Raw genomic sequence first — 13,232 nt, forward strand, 5'->3', positions numbered from 1 at the left:
TAGTACGAATTCGGATATACAAGTATTGGCATCTGATATGTATGTATGCGAATTTCATGCATGGATATGTATGTATATTTGTTAGACCTACAAAAGTGTATATCATTTTTTATCATTTTATTTTCCTTTATATTTCAATATTTAATGAAGTTTTATTAAAATATATCTATAAATTTTTTAATCCTAATTATAATTTTTATTATGTAATATTAGTTTTTACAAATATATTTGTATTTTATTGTTTTCTTATCTTATGATTTTGGATCGGAGAATTATCCGTTATTCGGATAAAAATTCGTATACGAATTCAAAGCGGAAATATATATATATATATATATATATATTTGTTCAGATTTCGAATCTAAAGCGAATATTGTATTTCAGTTTCGGATATGAATAGTGCCCTATCCGCATACGTGTAAACCCTTAATTTTATAAGAATCCTTTGGTCTCGATAATGATTGGTATTTGTCATTTTGTTTACTTTTTTCTTTTTTGATAAACAAGGAAGTTTTTCACTAATGAAAATTCGAGGTTACAACGAGTTTAAGATCGAAAATAAGAGAATATAATGTAACAAGAACATATCGTAAAAGTACAATACCGAAAAATCCGACAAGAAAAAAAAATTGATTTGATCTTATCCATATTTTTTTTCTTTTGAGAAAATAAAGATATACTATTAAAAAGAAAAGATGGTAGTTACATGGGTTTATATAAAAATTCATATTTCTTTATTGATCAGATCTTATTTATATTTGTATTCGTCTTATTCTAATAATTCTTCTCTTTCTCTTGAAGGATTTCTCCAATATCTATCAGTATCACCGATGGTGTGATATCATACCCAATATATCACACAAAAGTATCTTATATTGATAATTCTGATTCATTTTATTTCTCTTGTCAGATTTCTCTGATGCTACCTCAGTTTCTCAAGATAACACTTTTCCAGAAACAAAGGAAATATGAGTGTGATGACGCCTTATCGTACGTGGCGGCTGTATCACCCAATAGTGTCCATACGATACCAAAATCGGTTTTGATCACAAAACGGGGTGCAATTATTACCGGAATAAAAAAAGACTAAAAAGTGAAAATGAAAAAACATGTTCGGCGCATAATTTTCATTTGTTATTAGTGTAACCAAACGAACGCCTGAAGTCACACACTGAGACTGGAGAGGAGGAAAAGTGCGGAGAAGAACGAGTTGAATCAGAGAAGATAGAGAGAGAATGGCAGCAATGTATGGCGATTTCAAGGTTTCTGCAACACTGCCTTGTTATTCTATGCATCCCATTCGACCTTCTCCGACTTCATCTTCCAAGGTAAGGTTTTCACTTCCTTTTTCCCAATTTCAATCGATTGACATCTCAGAAACATGATTGAAAGTGTTAAAATCATGATTCATTTAACTTTTTAGTCAATGTTGTATGCTAAATTTGGGGAAATTTCAAACACCGATTTCTCTCAATTCCCCCAATTTGAAGCTTTCAAAATACCTAAATTAGGTTTTTGGAGGATTCGCATTTGTTATTTGGTGTACCGGAATTAGGGTTTCTTCTTCAATTTGGGTTTCAGAGAAATTTGGATGTTGTTTGAGATTTTTTTTATCTGTTAGGGTTTCCTTCAAATTTGTGAAAAATGGCTTGATTATAGTGTTTTTGTTCTTACTTAATTACTGGCAAGGCTGCTAGCATTTGAGTTTCCTGAAGAATCGAGAATTTGCTTTTAGCGGTTGCTTGTTATTGTACCATTCTTGTTTGCAGCTAATTTAATGTGTCAGTGACTGTTGGTAACATGGCTCATCGTAAATCCTTTTAAACGACCCCCTCTTTTGCACGTTAAATTATGAAGCTATTATCACTGATCCTACATGCTAATCTCATGCCAATTCAATGAATTCACTGCTTGCTTATTTTTCCGACTCCATTCATATTCTCTCTTCATAGAAGCAGGGTCACTCATGAAATGGTGTTATGAATGGTGACATCTTGTATGCTTAGAAGGGGTTGACTTGGCACTATTCTCATCATTCATAAATGTTTTAGCTTTAGTTTTTAGTTTTACGGTTTTAAACATCCTTACATACTTAGACTACTTGTAGAGTTACTTGGACTTGCTAGGAGAGCAACATTCTTACTCGCGCAACGTTAATAATATAACCTTCTCAGCTAACTTAGTATCAACAGCATTAGATGCTTCGGCGTATTTTCTAAAGAGCCTCCCCCATTTAGGGCTTTGACCAAAAAAGAGTATTGAATTAGTATATTAGCTGGCCTGTGATTTGACTGTGGGGTAATTATCATGAGTTGTTGGTCTGCCTAAAAAAATAAAAAGAAACATGGGACTAGATGTTTTCCCCTGCAATTTAGTCTTTCGCATTTTTGGAGGTTCTTGAATTCCTTGGATCCGGAAACTTTTGAGCTTTTGTATTGATACTTTTTGTTAGTATCGGCATTGACACAATTGAAATCCGAGAAAAGAAGCGCTGAATTCGTGCAACTACCCCGGATTTTTGTTCGAGCATATGATATTTCAGATTTATTAAAGTATCACTGATATTGATGTTGTTGTCATACTTATAAGTTAATCCTTTGATGCTGCAGGTATCGTTTGCTGGTTTCCTAAGTGGTCCGTGCAGTGTTTCCGAAAGTTCAACTAAATGGCCTCGCATAGAACATGGCAACCATACTACGCGATGCCATTCTTACTGATCTTTTGGAATCACAGGAGATAACAAATTCACCCCTGACACTCTAAACCAAGAAACTGAGGGTTTCCTTCTAAACGCAGTAAACATGAGCTTCTTTGAGCAAACATAGCATGGAAAATTCTGTTCCCATCAACAACAACACAGAGAAAGTCTAATGCCAATATCGCCAAAAAACGACTGAAGATGATCCTCTTTTCTGACCGCTGTGCAGTTAGTGACGAGGCAAAGCAGAAGATTGTTAGCAACATAGTTGGTGCGCTATCTGATTTCGTGGTGATAGACTCGGAAGATAAAGTCCAACTTAGCGTCTCAACTGATCCAGATATCGGAACTGTTTACTCTGTCATAGTTCCAGTCAAGCGGGTAAAGGCTGCATATTTTAGACGACGAGGATGAGTTAGGAGGAATGATAACAAACGTCGACTATAAAGATACAGGAGAAAGCTCAGGTTCTGTGGATGTCAGATTTGATTTCTTCAACCCTCAATGAGAAAAAGTCTTGATTTGTGTGGTTCACTGTGGATACAGGAGTTGGGGTTGGAACAAAGTTCTGTTTTCTATGACGAAACAAGCTTCCCGCGGTAAACTGGTATTATTGTACTGCTTCTATTCTTTTCCTCTTTGTCAGTGGTTACAGAGCTATAGTAGTTATACACGAGCTTTTTGTATATATTTCGTTCTGTCCCTGATATTCTATTCTATTTCTGAACTCAGATTTTGGTTGCTTTAATGTTTAACATCAAACGCTGAAGTCATTACAAAATTGTGTCAGGGTTAGATTTGGCCCAACCATCTTGAATCTTTGCAGGAATGAATTCCTTGAGCAAAACTGAAGTGTCTGGACTTCTTGTAATGAGTAATGAATTAAGATAACCAATGGCTTAATTTCGTCATCCAAGTTAGTCCTCTGTTGTCCCTATGTTTCAGAAAAAGTGATATTTTGACTTTTCACCATTTTAGGCAAAATAAAAATAAAAAACAATAATAATAATGGAAGTATCAATTTTCCTGAAACAGAAATAGTATTTACTTACACCTTCGTTACACACCCCGATCTTAAATCTGAACGGATCTCTTAGTTTTTCATTCTTTTTCCAACTTTACTCTCTTTATATTCTCGGAATTATATTCTTCGAATCAAACCCTAAGAATAGTTGTTTCTCTGGACGCATAAAGATTAAAGGGTAGTTATGATGGAATATTTCAAGCTCCTTCATACAGAGATCACATCAGACATTCTGAGTCGAGTACCGATCGAAACAGTGCTTGATTGCAAATTAGTGTGCACAAATTGGAGAAATCTTGTTTCTTCTCATGATCCATCATTCTCGAAGTTGCACGTACATCATCATCTTAAACATCCTTCTGCTGCTGATTCTGGTAAGTTAGGTTTTACTGCCTTGTCTCACCGTGCAAATTGTCTTTACTATTTTGAATTTAACGAGAACCATGATCAATCAACCCATTCATAGAATTATAAGATTTAGTTTCAAGGTTCCGGTTAGTGATAGTTGGATTATTGGTTCTTGTAATGGCTTAATGTGTCTGGCTGGAGGTGACAACAGTGTTTGGATCTGTAACCCCATCACCAAACAGCATGTTGTGCTTCCATAAATCAACACAGATTCTGATATGTATTACTCTTACGGATTTGGTTTCGTTTCTTCCACCAATGCGTATAAAGTTGTAAGATTACCTTCTCTGACGACCGAGTTTTTACAAGTTGACATATACACTCTAGGCAGTGGCAATGGATGGAGAAACGTTGGAGGGTTCAATAATTGATCTGGCGATTATTGGGTACACAGTATCTTAGCCAGTGAAGCTATTTATTGGACGGGATTTAAATCAGAAATGATTGCAATCTTCGATTTGGCTGAGGAGAAGGTTTATGATCATCTTGCACCACCTCCTTTGCCACTGGACTGTAGCTGGTGTAACCATCGAATTGGGGTTTTGGATGGGTCTCTTCTTCTTGCCGTTTGGCTAGAGGTTGAAGGAGTTGACAATTTTGACATATGGGTATTAAAAAAGAAGAATGACAATGATGACATGAAAGAAGAGCGTGAGCAACATCAGTCATTTCGTTGGAGTAGAGAGTTTAGGATTGACATAAGCGAATTAGTAGCCGTTACAAAGATTGCTGGTGCTTTAACTTACAGTAGTAAGTATCTCAACATTTATGACCCAAAAGCTTCTACTTCGAAAAGGCTTGTGGATTTAAGGTGCACATTCGTCAAGTATTCCGTCACAAGAACACCTTAGTTTCGTTGAAAGAATTAGGGGAAGAAGACACAGGGATTATGGAGTCTGTTGAAGTTGAGAAGACATGAAGCTATGATCAGCCTTTGAAGCTTCTATAGGAGGATGACATCCCTGCATACAGACTTATAAACTGGTAAACTCCATTGAGTTTCTGAAAGTAATATTCATGTCATACTATAAGACTTGTTAGTTTCACCTTAAAGTTGGATAAGTAACCTTTGGGTGAACCTAAATGTTATTGACATTGTGTTAGTCGGAAATATTTGTTGATGGATTACTTTTTCTGTCTTTAAATTATCAATCCAACTTCATGTTCATGGGAGTGGTTTTCATGTTGGGTTAAGCTTTATTGCTTTTTAGTTTTTAGATTGCGCATTGTGTTAGTGACTCGACCTTATTTCAATGGAGGAATCTGATGTATACATGAGAGTCGGATAAGTAAATAACTAATGCAGGCAAAAGCGGGAGAGCTTTCCCAGTAGTACAAGGTTTTATTATTACTTCTTAGTAGTTTTCATATTTTATGTCTTGTGTTTCCCTAATGCCTATGCTAGTGTTGTGATTACCATTTACAGTGAGAAGTAGCTTGAACAGGAAACTGCACCATTAGTTTTCATATTTTCATCTTGTGATTTCGTACTGCTTATGTTAGTGCTGTTATTACCAGTATCAGTTTACAGGAGTAGCTTGAATAGGAAATCACACGGTTAGATAGTCTTCATTCGTCAATAAATCTCATAAGAACGATACCGTCAAATGGGCAGAGTTCTCTGTGGTAACAACTAACATGATCTATATTTCCAATCTGTCCTTAACCACAGCCAACCTGCAAAAATGCTATCTTAGTTCATCGAGGTAGGAGGCATTGCACTTCAACTTGCACGTGGTCTACAAATTCAAACAGTTAATGTACAATTTAATGCTTCATGTACCTAAATCAGGTTTATGGAGGATTTCCATTTGTTATATGGCGTTTGCGAATGAGGTATTTTCAGCATTTCGTTTTTCTGAGAAATTTGTAAGATTACCTTTTTGTTTGCAGCTGATTAAATGCGGCAGTGACTGCATAGGTAACTTGGCTCATCGTAAATCCTTGTAAACCACCTCCTCTTTTGCATGTTTGTGACAGTTGTGAAGCTATTATCATTGATAAGAAAAGTTCCTAGGTGCCAATTCATTGCTTATATTTCCGATTCCATTTCCATATTCTCTTCATAGAACTGGGTTGCTCAAGAAATGGTATTATGAATAGTGGCATCTTATTTGCTCAGAAGGGGTGGAGTTGGCACTGTTATTCTTATTATTTGTAAATGTTTTTAGCTTTAGTTTTTAGTTATACGGTTTTCATGTCTTGATTTGTGGTTCACTGTGGATACAGGTGTTGGGGTTAGAAAAAACGACAAGTATAGATTCACGGTGATATCACCGACACTCACAAAAAAAAATGATGGGGCCCACAAAAAACAAAATCCCAATCCCCATTTTCTCCGGGTGGAACCCGGAGCTGTGAGTGTTGGTGATATCACCGTGAAAAAATCACAGTGTGTAGCATCACTCTAAAAAAATATTCTGCTTTCTATGATCTGTGTTAACATTCATGACGAATTAATAACGGCGGAGTTGAATAATTTCATGTCTAATTTGATGTTTCTATGCTTCCACAATGTGGTAAGCATGGATTTTTATTTTATTACCCTAGAATAGTGGGTCGTAGAACTACATCCAAACTCCTTAATTTGGAGTGGATTTTGATAATTATAGGGTTTGAACCGTTACCCCCGCAATGGGAGGGAGTATACCAACCATCAGACCACTTGGAGTACTAGGAAGTACATGGACTTTATCCTTCTACGTGTATTACTCCCGATGATGAAAGTTTAGATGACCGGGAACGAGACTCTGGCCTTAACACTGACAAGGGCAATTTCCTTACTTTTGAACCATCTGAAGGCGCCGAAAAAGAAACATGTTCCTTGAGGCATACCAAATCATTTTTTTAACTAGGGTGGATTTATAAGGGGCGTCCTACCAATAAGTAGATTACTAAACTGCTCTTGATTGCGTTATGGGTTTATGTCTTAAGTTTAAGTGAATAAACTTAAGACATAAACCCATAACGCAGGCGTTACTGCCCAGGAGTTTTCAACATTCGTGTAAGAAAACTCCAACAAAACAAATGATGTAAAAAAATCCCAAATTCCTGAACTGTCTAAAATACCCTCTATTCTTATTCATCCCATAACTAACTGAGAAAATTAACCCTACGTATTATCTCGATTCCATCGTTTATCTTCTTTTAGTTCTCTTTCTTAGTCTGTCAAATATAAGAAAGAAAATTAGATCTACGAATTCATTTTCCATTTCGATTCTCTCTTATTCTCTTGAAATCTCAGATAAGAAACCGAAAATCATAAATTGAAACAAGTTGTGACCTATATAAAATCGAAAAAGTATAAGCTAATATCACGAAAACTGGTCAAATGGTGAAGAAAAATGCTCACGAAAAACTCAGTAAAATGATTAAACATCCTCTGAAAAGGTAAATTAAACTTTTTGTTTCATGTTCTCCGTAACTTATTTAGCGTTTAAAGTGACATGCATGGACGTTTTCTATGTTCAGATTGAAGTGATTTATTGATTTCACTAACTATTTTGTTTATTTTGGTTAGATAAAATAAACTGCATTGTGGTGTTCTTATTCAGATTGAAAACAATTTTTAGTTTCAACATTCGATTGTTAGATTTAATTCCACCAGATCCGGTTTGGTGTTGTTGGTTATTTTGGTCTTTTTGATAAAACCATTTTTTGGTTTCATCATCTTTTGATTCTTAAATTGGTTTCACCAGAATTGGTTTGGTGTCGTTGGTATTATCTGGTCTTTTTGATGAAACTATTTTTGGTTTCATCATTTTTCGATTCTTAAATTGGTTTCAGCAGAACTGGTTTTGTATTGTTGGTGTATTCTGGTCTTTTTGATGAAACCATTTTTGGATTCATCATTTTCCATTTGTTAAATTGGTCCTACAAGAACTACTTTGGTGTTATTTTATTGTTGTTTTGACTGATATCGGTTTTGTATTGCAGAGAAAATGCGTGAAGATTCGTATAGGTACTCTTTGACGCATTTGTTTTTTAAAACACCTAAAATAACTTAGTGTCATTAGGAGCCACTCCAAAGTAATTTGGGGCCAAAAATAAAACAAAAAAGGTCACCCAAACCTAAATTGAGGTCATCCCTTATTTATAATTTTCTTAATGGCAAAATTGCCCTCCAATAATCGGTTGATAACTACACATTCGGTAGTTAGTGTACGTTTAGTTATTGTTAGCGAAATTATTTGAACTTTTTTTTTTGCAGTAGAAGGAACATAATCGGTGGATAAAAATCCATTTTACCTACCGATTATGGATGATGTTCTTGGATTTACACTAGCAGAAATGTAATCGGTAGGTAATAATCTACTTTACCTACCGATTATGGTAGTACTAGTTCAAAAATTGAGTATATTCGGAGGTTAAAGTAGCACACTTTTTTACTGATTATGGTAGTATCAAAGTTCTAAAGTTTTAAGAATTTGGAAAAATCACATTTTAGGGAGAATATACATTCGGAAGTTAATACTACTACCGATTATGGTAGTACTAAAATTCGAATATTGAGTATATTCAGAGGTTAAAGTAGCACACTTTTTTACCGATTATGGTAGTATCAAAGTTCGAAAATTTTAAGAATTTGGCAAAATCACATTTTAGGGACAACATACATTCGGAAGTTAATACTACTACCGATTATGGTAGTACTAAATTTCGAAAATTGAGTATATTCGGAGGTTAAAGTAGCACACTTTACTATTGATTATGGTAGTATCAAAGTTCGAAAATTTTAAGATTTTGGCAAAATCACATTTTAGGGACAATATACATTCGGAAGTTAATATTACTACCGATTATAGTAGTACTAAAATTCGAAAATTGAGTATATTCGGAGGTTATATCCTTAACGTATCATCTGATTGTAAAAATTCCAAAAAATACAAATTATGAGTTTTTTCGCAAATCAGAATTTTGGGCCACTCTACATTCAGAGGTTTGGCAAACCAAATATCTCCCAATTATGGTGGTTCCAAGGCTAATGATGGCTCGAAATTCTAAGGCTCGTGGTGGTTCCAAGGTGGCTAATGCACATGGTTGGAGTTTGTGTCCAAGGGATATTCGGGAGTAAAAGCTTTTACTTATCTTCCGAATGTAACAATTCCAAAAAAATACAAATTATGAGTTTTTTCGCAAATCAGAATTTTGGGCCACTCTACATTCGGAGGTTTGGCAAACCAAATATCTCCCGATTATGGTGGTTCTAAGGTTCATGATGGATCTAAATGCCAAGGCTCGTGGTGGTTCCAAGGTGGCTAATGCATATGGTTTGGAGTTTGTGGCCAAGGTATATTCGGGAGTAAAAGCTTTTATTTATCTTCCGAACAGAACAATTCCAAAAAAATACAAATTATGAGTTTTTTCGCAAATCAGAATTTTGGGCCACTCTACATTCGGAGGTTTGGCAAACCAAATATCTCACGATTATGGTGGTTCCAAGGCTCATGATGGCTCTAAATGCCAAGGCTCGTGGTGGTTCCAAGGTGGATAATGCATATGGTTTGGAGTTTGTGTCCAAGGTATATTCGGGAGTAAAATCTTTTACTTATCTTCTGAATGTAACAATTCCAAAAAATACAAATTATGATTTTTTTCGCTAATCAGAATTTTGGGCCACTCTACATTCGGAGGTTCAGAAAACCAAATATCTCCGATTACGGTGGTTCCAAGGCTCATGATGGCTCGAAATGCCAAGGATCGTGGTGGTTCCAAGGTGGATAATGCATATGGTTTGAAGTTTGTGGCCAAGGAATATTCGAGAGTAAAAGCTTGGAACCACCAAGAGCCTTGGAAGTTCGAGTCTTACACGCACTATAATCGGGAGTAAAATATTTTACTTAGCTTCCGAATGTAACAATTACAAAATCTCCAAAGATTAGTGTTTTTCGAAATTCAGAATTTTGGGCCAATATACATTCGGGAGTTTGTCAAGCAAAATATCTCCCGATTGTTACAATCGGAAGACAAGTAAAAGCTCTCACTCCCGAATATAAAGTGGCCACAAAATCAAAACCATATGCATTGAATATCATGGAACCACCATGGAGCCTTGGCATGTCGAGAATTGAACCACTACAATCGGAAGTTAAATTATCTCCTTAACTCCCGAATGTTCATCGGCCAAAAACTCCAAACCATATGCACTGACCACCATGGAACCACCATCGAACCACCATGGAGCTTTGGCATGTCGAGGCTTGAACCACTACATTCGGAAGTTAAATTTGGTCCTTAACTCCCTGATATAGATTTTATATAACCAAAATTAATGATTAAATAAAACCTAGTTTTATCCGCAAGCGCACAGGTCAAATGTAATATAGATAGCGAATGCGGTTAGTTCCCACGAGGAGTGTGAAATACTCTACCAACGAATACCAAAAAATTAAGTAATCAACAAGATAATGTTTTAAGGATTTTTAGAAATTCAAAACAAAATAAAATGATAAATAATTTAAAGATAAACAAAATGAGTGTGGGTTATTAGGGTCTTCGGTTTCAACCAAATAATTATGCAAATTCTACTAATCGTTAAAAATAAATTCCATGCATTTTCAAATATTGTTTCTCCGCTATAGTTTTCTTCGCTTCATGGATAGTGATTCTAAAGCATTACCTATCAATCCTAAAGCATATGGCGTCAAAGAATTTAACCAAGCACGCAATATCAATTGAAAAGCATAAGTAATCAAGAAAATCACATAATTTATTAAATACCGAGCTATATGAAGAAAAACTATTAATCAAGCAAATAATTATTTAGCATATAAATGTAGAGTTTACACAATAAATGGTTTTTACCTATACCCTAACAATCAATTTAGAAAACCATGAGAAAAGAAAATTCTAATACACCAAACCCTTGTTTCTCTTCTCTCTCCCGGCTCTGCGGCCCCCCCCCTTTTCATTTTGAAACAACACATAAATATATCCCACAGATGAATTCACGTCGTCACCACATCACCTCCCAATAGAAGTCTGCCACATGTCATGAAATACAATTCGCCCAATAATATTGTGCCGCATGTCATAATATGACGAAACATTGTAAAATATCAGAGAATCTCCACTTTCCATAGTATATGAAACCACCAAGGAAATGATTTAATTTCATTTTTAAAGCATGATATTTTCTTGCATGTGCTGGGACCCACCTTAACTGTATTTGAACAAATGACGTCATTTAGTGTCGTATATTCCTTCAGATTCTTTATATATATATAGCAAGAGAATTTATATAAGGACAAGATATGTTAATCTTTCCTTTTTCTTCATTTGCACTTCATTTGCACGTGGTCACGTAGGTGATATTCTTCCATTATTATGCTAACAATAATAAAGTCACTCTTGACCAATCTTAGGAGGCATTAGTGTGCTGACGTCGACTCGCTTCACCATGCATTAATGGAAGAGCAAATTAAAATTTGTCTGCCCATTGTGACCTCGGCTGTGAAATAATTCTATGTTGTTGATATATATGGAGATACCAGGCCAACTACATTTTATAATTGTGGTTGCTGATATATGGAAATACCAGGCCAACCCCATTTCATCACTGTGGCTGCTGATATATAGAAATACCAGGCCATCATAATAAGTGCTGCTGATATATAGAAATACCAGGCCAGCATAATAAGTGATGCTGATATATAGAAATACCAGGCCAGCATAATAAGTGTTGCTGATATATAGAAATACCAGGCCAACATATTTGATCATTGTGGTTGCTGATACATGGAAATACCAGGCCAACCACATTTTATCATTTTGGTTGCTGATATATGGAAATACCAGGCCAACCACATTTTGCCATTTTCGTCGCAAACACCGTTAAGTCTCACATTTTGCTGTTTATTCGCTGGATGATCGAATTCACTTGTACTTTCTACAAAAGCACTAAAATAGTACTAGTAACTAAAATATTGTATACTAGCTAATATAAATATGGGTATAAAATGTACCATTTACATGCTTATCACCCCGAATGTAGAAGGGTAGTTTCGGATATACGATTTATTCGGTTAAGGGATGACCACTTATTACGCTTGGATGACCTTTTTTGTCTTTTAGTGTGGTCCCAAATTCCTTTAGAGTGGCCCCTAATGACGCTAGGTAAAATAAAGGTTCAAATACAAAAGAAAAAACGTCATCTGAAGACCCTTTTAGCAAGCGCCCATTTTGGTGTTTCTTCAAACCATTCTGTGAAGGTGCACTAAAATAAGATGAACTGAATAAAAAACGGTAGCCAAGAAGATGTTGTTTAGTACATATGGAAAGTGAAGCCACGTTTAAGATAATATTGTTTCAAGTTAAAGAGAATAACGAATATGATATCGCAAATCACTTCTGAACACCTTTTTGTATATTTTGGTCTACAATTCATATTGTTATACTGTATGTGTAGCGAGAAGTTACGTGTTTAACTGTTTTATTTATGATGAAACCAAAATGGGTTCCTACATATTTGGTCCAAACATATTTGGTTCCACCATAGAAGTAAAAAATGATGAAACCAAAAAGAGTTCCAACATATTGCAGGAGAAACCGAAAGGAAAAATCGTGGTATCACGGCTTAATCTTGTAAGATGTAGGAAAATAAATGTTCACTGTTCCTTGATCTTTCAACCTGACGAGGAAGTGAGGATATTGGAAAGATATGACTTGTTATATAGGGTTAAAAAGATACAGATACACCAGAACTGCGGATATTGAGATAATTCAAAGGAAAAATTTTGATATATTTCTGGGCACGAAACATTGTCATTCTATAAATCATAAGTCTAATTACACTGAATCATTAAACTACAACAGGAAACACAACAAGCATAGCTTTTCGGCTATCGACTTTCAAACCAATAATTCATAACACGACAAAAAGAGAAATACACATGACGAACAATAAGATTAAAGATCACATATTATCAAAATAAGTTGAACTTGCGTAGTATGAACTTGGGTGGTGGATGACTGGCCGAGTCACATTAATGATCTATATTGATAGAAGAGTAGTAATGTGATTTTTCTCCATCTCGTAATTAATATTTTCGTACTCCGAAATCCTATCTATATATGTTTATGTGACAACATGCAATATGTTTA

The 13,232-nt window shown here is 35.2% G+C and overlaps 1 pseudogene; it reads left to right on the forward strand.

Annotated features, from left to right (window-relative positions):
* Positions 1-1,235: 1,235 nt before the first annotated feature.
* LOC113296045 lies at positions 1,236-3,609 on the forward strand (annotated as a pseudogene).
* Positions 3,610-13,232: the final 9,623 nt, after the last annotated feature.

The sequence above is a fragment of the Papaver somniferum genome, chromosome 7, assembly GCF_003573695.1.
Source record: "Papaver somniferum cultivar HN1 chromosome 7, ASM357369v1, whole genome shotgun sequence".
Taxonomy (NCBI): Eukaryota; Viridiplantae; Streptophyta; class Magnoliopsida; order Ranunculales; family Papaveraceae; genus Papaver; species Papaver somniferum.